The 9,552-nt window shown below is 37.6% G+C and overlaps 1 pseudogene; it reads left to right on the top strand.

Moving 5' to 3' along the window:
• The first annotated feature begins 6,727 nt into the window (after nt 1-6,727).
• LOC149254681 (hydroxyproline O-galactosyltransferase GALT4 pseudogene) overlaps nt 6,728-9,552 on the top strand; it is a 43,095-nt pseudogene continuing 40,270 nt past the window's right edge.

Raw genomic sequence — 9,552 nt, 5'->3', positions numbered from 1 at the left:
AAAAATTTCTGCTGGAAAAAAAGAAAATCCTTATGTAATAGCCTTATGCATTCTATAAAAAAATATATCTCTGCTCATATATATCACCGTTTAATAAAACGAGGGCGCTCACTGCTTACATATATCACTGTTCAACTCATATATATATGACTGCTTACATATATCACTGCTCAACAAAAAAACATGGCGCTCATATATATGTCACTGTTTACATATATCACTGCTCAACAAAACAAAAAAAAGGCGCTCATATATATGTCACTGTTTTGAAAAAGGAGAGGGCGCTCAACATATGTAGTGTTTTGAAGAAAAAGAGGGCGCTCAACATATATCTCTGTTTTGAAAAAGAGAGGGCGCTCAATACCAACAAAACGCAGCCAATACCATGGAGCAGCTTACAAACAAACGCAGCTTTGATGCCATGGAGCGGTCTTTACAAACAAACGCAGTCAATACCATTCTCAATACATCAATACAAAAAACTCGGCATCTGTTATATCAACAAAGCTCAAACCCACCGACAAAACACGGGTTTCCTCAACAAAGGAAATTACAAGAAAGGAATGATAAGAATCGCCTTCTTCTTCCGCTAAAAAACGCAGGGGTACCAATCAGCTCTCAGCTAAACTCTTTTCACCGGTTTCTAATCTCTTTTCTTAACAATTAGAACAGTCTTTTAAAAAACGCAGGGGTACCAATTAGAACACTTCCGCTGCGCAACTCTGTTCTTACCACAGTTTACAATCTTTAATAGCGCAGCATCAAATACATTCAGAACGCGGTATCAAATACATTCAGAACGCAGGCTTCAATACATTAACCCAGCATCAAATACATTCAGAACGCAGGCTTTAATACATTAACCCAGCATCAAATACATTCAGAACGCAGGCTTTAATACATTAACGCAGCATCAAATATATTCAACGTTGCTTTCCAGATGTACAAAACACACCATTAACGCAGTCATGAAGGCACCATCAGTTTCATTTGAATGGAAGGAGATAGATATTTTTTTTTTTTACCAGCATCGAAAACGCTTCAACGTATACCACGGACAGAGGGCGCAGTCTCCATGTCTCAGCAGTGTCAGGAATCCCTCAGCAGAGGGCGCAGTCATATATATATGAGTTGAACAGTGATATATGTAAGCAGTGAGCGCCCTCGTTTTATTAAACGGTGATATATATGAGCAGAGATTAGGTGTCAACAAAGATGATGGTGGGGTCGAAAAGATATGATGGATGTGACAGGTGTGGGGTCCGAAGGGAATCAATGGATAAAGTTGAATAACATTGAGGTTTAGCAAATAATGGTTAATTAAAACCATTCGTTATATGCACATATATCCAATGATTTGACTTAGGATAAAAATCCTATCATGCTCCAATTTTATTTCATTTCTCTACCTACCCTTAACTCTCCTAACATTTTTTGCAATCTTAGTCACCCAAGTGCATTTAGACTAGCAACTCAACATTTTCCTTTTAATGATTAATCTACTTCTATCCCTTATTGCTTCCATTGGCTCAGATTAAACTGTTGAGCCAATTTTATTTGCTACCTATTAACAAACAATTTAAATCTAATCCAATCATGATTAAACTTTACGATTGGATTGTATGAACTAGTGTGGCATTTAAACAATCTGCACACAACTTTATTTGCAAAAATAAAATTGACTAAGAGTAGTGGCATTTGGATGTGCAACACTTTCAGAATTTATTATTTTTTCTTTTATTTCTAACCTAACATTTTATTTTTTGCCTTCCTTTTTTAGGGCATCTATTCTAACATTTTATTTTATATGGACTTATTCATCAAAATATTCCTAACATTTTGTTTCTTTATTCTTTTTGTCCATATCCTAACTTAACATTTTCTTAAAATATATTTTCATTTTTTGCTAACTTACCAAAAGCAAAAAATGCTACAACACCTGGGATCTCAAGCAGGGTAGGAAGAGTTTGCTCAGTGTCCTCGATCATCGCTACTCTTGTCATCAGCTTGTCTCAATAGCAGTTGTTTCCTGTTCATACAGAACATCAAATCAAATATCATGTCAGATCATATATAATCATATGAATCACAAAAGGATACCATAATCATCCTCCCTCTCAAGGAGGTGCTAACCACAAGCCTAAGCTTGTTTCGAACAGCTGCACTGTCTCAATATATGAGAGTATCTCAGTCCCAACTATAAATATGGGACTTACTGCCAATCGGATCATCACAATGTATCCATGGTATCCATGTCATATCCAGATCATGCTCAAACAGCTCTCTAAGGAGCTTCCGTATCCTGCCTCACAGCTAGCCATGCTAGCAACATCATGATCAACCTTGGTCATGCTATGGACCTCTCATCCAAGATATCATGGCAGATCGTATACTAAAACAGCATCCAAATGTGCTTATCAACAATAATCTCAAATATTAGCGATACATCTATGTAGATACATATCATAGGAGAAATATCACATTCTCAAAATAGAACACCTCATTCAGAGATTTCAAAGCATGCTCAGAGGCAATTCTATGTGAGTGAGGAAACACTCAAGAATTCATTAAGGTTTTGTGCACATCATACATATACAGATGGATGTTCAAAACGAAACATCAATGCTTCAACCATCGAATGCCATGTCAAGTTCAAGAACATCTTGAACTTCAAATCCAAGTATCCAAGGATTTGCAATTTTCATTATTCAAAAACATTTTCCAATAGCTTTGCAATATGGAATTTCTTTCCCAAATTCTAGAAATCGATTCATCATGCCATGATACATTATTTTGGGTTTCATAAGCCATCTCCCTCTGATTTAGATCATCAGAGGCTCATCACCTATCACAAGTAGATCATCAGGATATAAAACCAAAACCATAATCAATATCAAAGCCATACCTTGGAACTCATCATCTTGACTTCATCAGATAACTGTCAAATATAGACATATCTGGATCGAGGAGCTTGCTTCATGCAAAGCTCTCTACAGGTACCATGCCTTGCTAAGCCACCATAATTATCCTTACATAACTCAATGTTATACCATCAATCAACAAGGTCAACTCATCAGAGTTTATAAGCCAAATCACGACCATTATCAAAGTCATCATTATCATAGTATTAATACTTTCAACCAGGAGACAGGTGTAGCTCATATCAAATCATGACTTCATCATGCCAACAAGTCATGCATTATCAATCCGAACTTGATTAAGTCATTCTCATAATCATAATATAAGTCATCTTGTCACTAGGTGCAAATGCATACATCAAGGATGAGTCATGCAGGTTCCATTTTTCATGCCAAATCACAACTATCATTATTTCAACCATTGTGCTAAGAATAAGGAGGCCAATCTCCAAATAAGTCATCATGCCCACATAGTATCGATATCAGGCAAATCAACAATCGTCAAATCAAATCACTAGACATCAAGTCAAGTCCAAATGCTATCGTAGAGAGATCTATAGTCAAAGCACATCTCAATCATTAATTCAAAGTTATTGTCAAGCATCATGACAAAACACTTTTCATATATACCAGTAGTGCCAAATCATGCCAACCTCTTGTAGCACAAACATAGTGACATATCTATATGTATGTCTCGGTCACCTGCAAACACAAGTTCAATCTGCATGTTCATGTTATGGCAAACATTCAACCTTTTCTTGTTAGAAGATCTTGTTGTTATCTGCAATACATCTGTGGTCCTAATATCTTCCAAGTGACTATCTCATTTCATGCACAATACTTCATTATATGATCAATAATTTAACTCAATAACTTCATAAATCAGTTAACAGTGGCAGAATATGTCAAGAACATCATGATTCAGAGTTCAGACAGCTTCAGAAAGCTTCAGATGATGGTCAACAATAGTCAAACCTCTGGTCGCTCTCTTCAGGTTAGCATGGGAGCGACTTTAGCTGCCTGGACATTGTCTAGGCCTTAGCATGCGTGCGACCAGGGACGAAATCTCCTAGATCTGTGACTACAACCAGAGCAGAAACCCTAATTTTTGTATGGGCTTCAGATCTAAGACTCTGTTGTAGATCAATACTATCAGATGCACATAAATCATACTTCAACAACACATAATGAAAATAGTAATAAGGTTAAGAATCTTGAGAAGAGATTCTCCCTCTGACTAGGGATCTACATCATTCATCTTCATTCATGTCATCAGCCTGTCTCTACTAGAGTCATGCAATAGTAGATATGTTAGATCATAAACATATATCTATCATGGCTATCAACATCATGACATCAATCTTTCATCAAGTGATTAGACTCAAAGCAACAGATAGATGCAGCAAAACAATAATGATATCTATGAAACAGATCTAATCATGCTAGGAATCAGAACCCTCATACTAATGACTGTAATGTGTTTTCACAAACTAATGTCAATTGTTGTATATTGTTGTCACTGTGCCAAACACTGCTGAGTATTGTTGTCACTGTGCCAAACACTATATTGTTGTCACTGTGCCAAACACTGCTGAGTATTGTTGTCACTATGCCAAACACTGCTGAGTATTGTTGTCACTGTGCCAAACACTGCTGAGTATTGTTGTCACTGTGCCAAACACTGCTGAGTATTGTTGTCACTGTGTTGAATACTGCTGAGTATTGTTGTCAATGTGTCGAATATTGCTGAGTATTGTTGTCACTGTCAATGAGCCCAATACATATGTTTGCAACGGAAACTAACAAATTAGATCTACAGATCTGTATAACAATAGAGAGAAACCCAAATCTACCTGATCACTGAAGTCAACTAAAGCCAAGATGTCAAACCCTAGATCTGAATTGGGTCGCCCTCATCAACACTGTTTGTGAGCGACTGAAACTTCTGGGTCGCTCTCACGAATACAGTATGCGAGCAACTGTGACTGCAGAGTTGCTCCCAAGAGGTCTCTATGCGTGCGATTCTGGCATTGAACTGCAAAGACCCAAAGTCGCTCCCTAGCCGAGCTGTGCGAGCGACCGAAAAACCAAAGTCGCACCCTTTCTGAGTTGTGCGAGCGACTGAGATGACAGGGTTGCTCCCAGGGCTACCTAGTGCGAGCGATCGGGGACTGGAGCCTTCCAATCTACCTCTGAACCCAAAGTTCTCCCATAAGCCTTTGTGCCAGCATCCAAGGGTCTATAGTCACTCTCATAGGCTTGTGTGCCAGCGACCAAGGACCAAAATGCCCTATTCTATGCCAGCGACCGAGATCCAGAAGACCCTAACCTAGAGCGAACCTTTCACCTATAATTTCGGACCCTTGAGCGAACTCCTTCCGTCGAACCTATGCGAACCAAGACAAAAGAGAAGAGAATATGTGTCCAAATGATCTTGAGGTCTCTTCTATTTATAGGATTTCCTGAGGGGTCACTTGGGGTTAAGATTGACCCAAGCAGTTACTCATGTGGTTAGGGCTGACCCATTCTATAATACATATGTGAATAAAATAATTCATAACTCAACTTCCACTTAACCAAATTGGGTGATCTTTAGGTCGATTTTTGTCCTCTCGAAAAGACGAATCTTGCAATCATTATCTTGGTAATTTGATTTGTCCAAGGTGGAATTTTACAGCAGTTTCCAAAATTAACAAACTTATCAAATAAGGAATAAGGATCAAAGCAATAATCAGATTACATCTCGAAGTTTTAACCCTAGTTCAAGCTCTGGATTGAATATTGATTTGGGAGGATGGTCGAATAATGCAAAAATCTGGGTTCCTGTCACCGAGATATTGAAGATTAACTTCCAAAAGGCTAAGTTATTAAATGCCATTGAAGCTCCTCATGTTAATATTTCTCAAGAAAAGGACCCTGAAACTGTCTATCAAGGTGCCCCTATATATTTGCAAAGTATGGATTCAGATAACAAAGAGCATCAGCGATTTTTTATTACTTTGCTAGTTAATGGTTATCGAATATATAACTGCATGTTGGATTTTGGTGTCGCAGGTTGTGTTATGGCCAAAAGGATCATGGAGCAGCCCAATCTAAGAATTTCTAGGCCTTATTACAACATATGTGCCATGGATCTAAAAAGATTGAAGTTCATGGGTTGTTCAAGGATTTACAATTTCATTTATCAGTTAACCCTGACATAATGATTTTAATGGACATAGTTGTAAATGATGTGTCAGATGCTTGGGGAATGTTATTGTCAAGGAAGTGGGCCTCTGATCTAGGAGGAAGTATTCAAATGAATTGGTCATATGTTATGATTCCTTCTCCTACATGTTTTGGATTTCTTAGACTTAATAGAGAGCTTGAAAGAAGATTCCATGTTGAAGATCCCAAGAGCCCCCATAATGAGATAATAAAGGAACAACCTAACCTTGGGAATTATGCCATTCTGTCTAACTCCATAATTCCTTTAGATGTTAAGGTTGATGAAAAGTTGGGTGATTTAAAGGATAAAGTATGGTCTATGAATTTTGATGGTGCATCTTCTAGGCATGGTAAAGGTGCTGGAATAGTATTAAAGTCTCCCCTTGGTCACATTTTCAAATTTGCCTATAGATTGGAATTTGAAGCAACCAACAATGTTGTTGAGTATGAAGCTTTATTGTTGGGTCTTGAATTGGAAAAGGATTTGAAGATTAAGTTGCTTAGTATCAAGGGAGACTGATTTGATTATCATGCAGATTAAGAACAAATTCACATGTAAAAATCAAAGATTAAAAAACTATCGAAATGTTGTATGGGATACTATGGAATATTTTGATGCTCTTGATCTTGAAGCTATCCCAAGAGAAAAGAATAACTTGGCAGATGAACTTGCTGTAGCGGCATCTACTTTGCAGTTGTCTGATGAATTGCTAAAGGATAAGGTTAAAATGGAAATTATTTTTAGACCTTTTGTACCTGATAATATGGAGCATTGGCAGGTCTTCGATGATGAGAGATAGGTGATTCACTTTCTTAATAATTTGGATGAATTTGAGAATTTTCAGATTAGTTGTAAGGAGGATGGATCTGATAACCATGAAGATATAACAAATCCTACTCCCAGCAACATTGTAGCTTTGGAGCAACATTTTGATTGACATGATACCACAAAGAAGAAAGATGAAGTGAGAATGCCCAATTGTTGTCCTCTTCCTTGGCTTACCCTCCACCCTTGATGTGGACCTCCTTAAGCCTCTAAGGCTTGGCCGCAAGCCTTTCCCTTCCCTCCTAACCCTCTCGTGTTTGTTTCTCCTCCTCCGTCCTGCCTTTTTCCTTCTTTTTGGCCCATGGTTCACCTCTTTCCAGCCTTCTGCTGCCCTCAATCTCCCTCTGCTCCTCTCGGCCCTCACTGTCGTGGCCTCTAAGGCCTTCATCCCCTCAACGCAACCCTGTTTTGCCCATTTTTCAGGGCTGCAAGCCCCTAATTCCCCTAGACGTCAGGCCTTACGGCCTTTCCAGCCCTAACCGTGGGCCTAATTGGGCATTGTTGTCCTCTCTTCCTCACTGTTTGGTAATTGATTGAATTTTCGGCTAAAATTTTTTAAATTTTGCAGAGATATCAAGACGATTCTCGTGTTTACAGGTGGTCTAAGCTACTGAAGAAGTTTTGGGCATTCTCACTAGGTATCTACAATCCCAAAGGGCTCACTGGTTTGCACCCTCCAACCCTTTGTTTCCTCACTGCTCATCTACAGCTAAGAAATTATTCATTAACAGTGATGAAATCATTATAAAAGTGCCCTAAAAAATAATTCATAAATTGCCTAATAACCTAAGGAATTAATTGCATTAGTGGAGCATTCTTTGTTTGGCACAAAATTGCAAATTCCATTTCTGTTTTGAATGCTTGCTAAATTCTGATAGAAACAGTGACATTTACTTCATCTAATCAACATAAAATTACTCACACATTGCTAAATGCATTGGCAAGTCACTTAGGTAAATTAAGCATTGTTCATTTGGCAAAGATCTAATGATTTTAATAACTGTCACATATACATAATAAGCATAACCAGGTCTGATATATCAGTGGCATAAGCATATTTTTCACCGCTTGTTCTCCATCTCAAGTGCTCTAGTATAGGTCAGGAAGAAATGAAAATTTTATGACTATTTGACACACTTGGCATAAGGAAATTTTATAAGTAGCTTATCACTGCCCTATTGCTCACTGTTATCTTATTTGCGGTTTACTTGGTAATCACTGAATATCATTTTATGTTCATGCTCTAATAAGCTTGATTAAGAAATAAATCTAAATTTCTCCATGTCATAAACTCATTTGCTGCTCCTTTATCATTGGAACATAAGTAGCTTACTGTTGTCATATGTTGCTCATTAATGCCATTTGGAATATAAATATCATAGGTGGCTCTAAGTGCTTTCATTGATTCATAAGATTGTTAACATTGGATAGGGAATATCTTGTTGGGCATCTTGTTTACATCATTTGTCTTTTGAGATTTAATGGTCTTCATCATTCTAATTGGTACAAGAGCATTGGTATAACTCTCATTTTTGTTTCATTGCTAAGATACCTTATTGAAAGATAACCTTACGTTGGCACTTTGAGATCTAGGGATTTGTAAGTCTCCTTGTTTCAATTGAGCATCTCTTAAGTTGAATGATCATTGGCATTTTGTAATCTAACTAAGGAACATTGGTTGCATTGCCTAAAATCGTTGGCTAAGTGTTCTAATAGAAAGGTGCTCTGATTGTTACTATTGGCTTATATTATCGCTATCTTGAGAATATTGATAAATTCGTTTATTTTGTTGGGCATTGTTGACCACTGGAGTGGCACCTGATGATTATATGAAGACTCTGTTCCCAAGGATGATCCAAATGACACTTGTACCATCAGATATCATCAATCAACAAAGTGTCTAAACTCTACTTCTATTTCTCATCATCTTTCTTGTACCCAGATTCCACACCCTCAAGGGAATTGTAATAAGTGATACTAGTAATGATGAGCTTTGAGTCTGTAACAAGCCTAGAATGTTGGAACTCTATTAGCAAGCAAGTACACCTCAGAGTGTTTTTTTATCTGGTTAATTATCCCTTCTTTTTTAGAGGCGGATAATTTTCTAGGTTTTTTCACTCACTTTTTACCCCAAAGTCGGGGTGACGGTTTGAAGGTTGAGTCCCTGAAACATCTTAGTGTCTAGATTCGATGTATATTACCATACTAGATCACACAAAAAAATTCGTGAAATTTGGTTAGGTCGAGGTAGTCATTTTTTAATTTTTTAGATTTTCCGCAGTGCAGAAATTGCAATAAAAATTGTATTTGTAATGTAATAAGTGATGTCTAGAGAAATTGTATGGGATATTAGTAACAAAATTTGCCCCTCACCCTCAACTTTCTACTATGACACACTTTGAGGGGTTAAAAATGTGTTTTGAACCCTCAAAACCCATTTTTCCTTAAGTTTAGTTGGAAATCTGACAATTAATCAGTGTTTTACAACTCGGACTCGGACTCGGACTCGGCCGAGGATCGACTCCGACTCGGACTCGGACTCGGTAATGACTCGGCCGGCTCGATTTCAATGACTCGGTCGTTGTAAAAAATACATTAAAT

This window comes from Pinus tabuliformis, chromosome 7, assembly GCF_031772625.1.
Source record: "Pinus tabuliformis cultivar Carrire ecotype Pingquan chromosome 7, CPIR1, whole genome shotgun sequence".
NCBI lineage: Eukaryota > Viridiplantae > Streptophyta > Pinopsida > Pinales > Pinaceae > Pinus > Pinus tabuliformis.
This window is presented reverse-complemented; position numbering and strand designations above follow the sequence as displayed.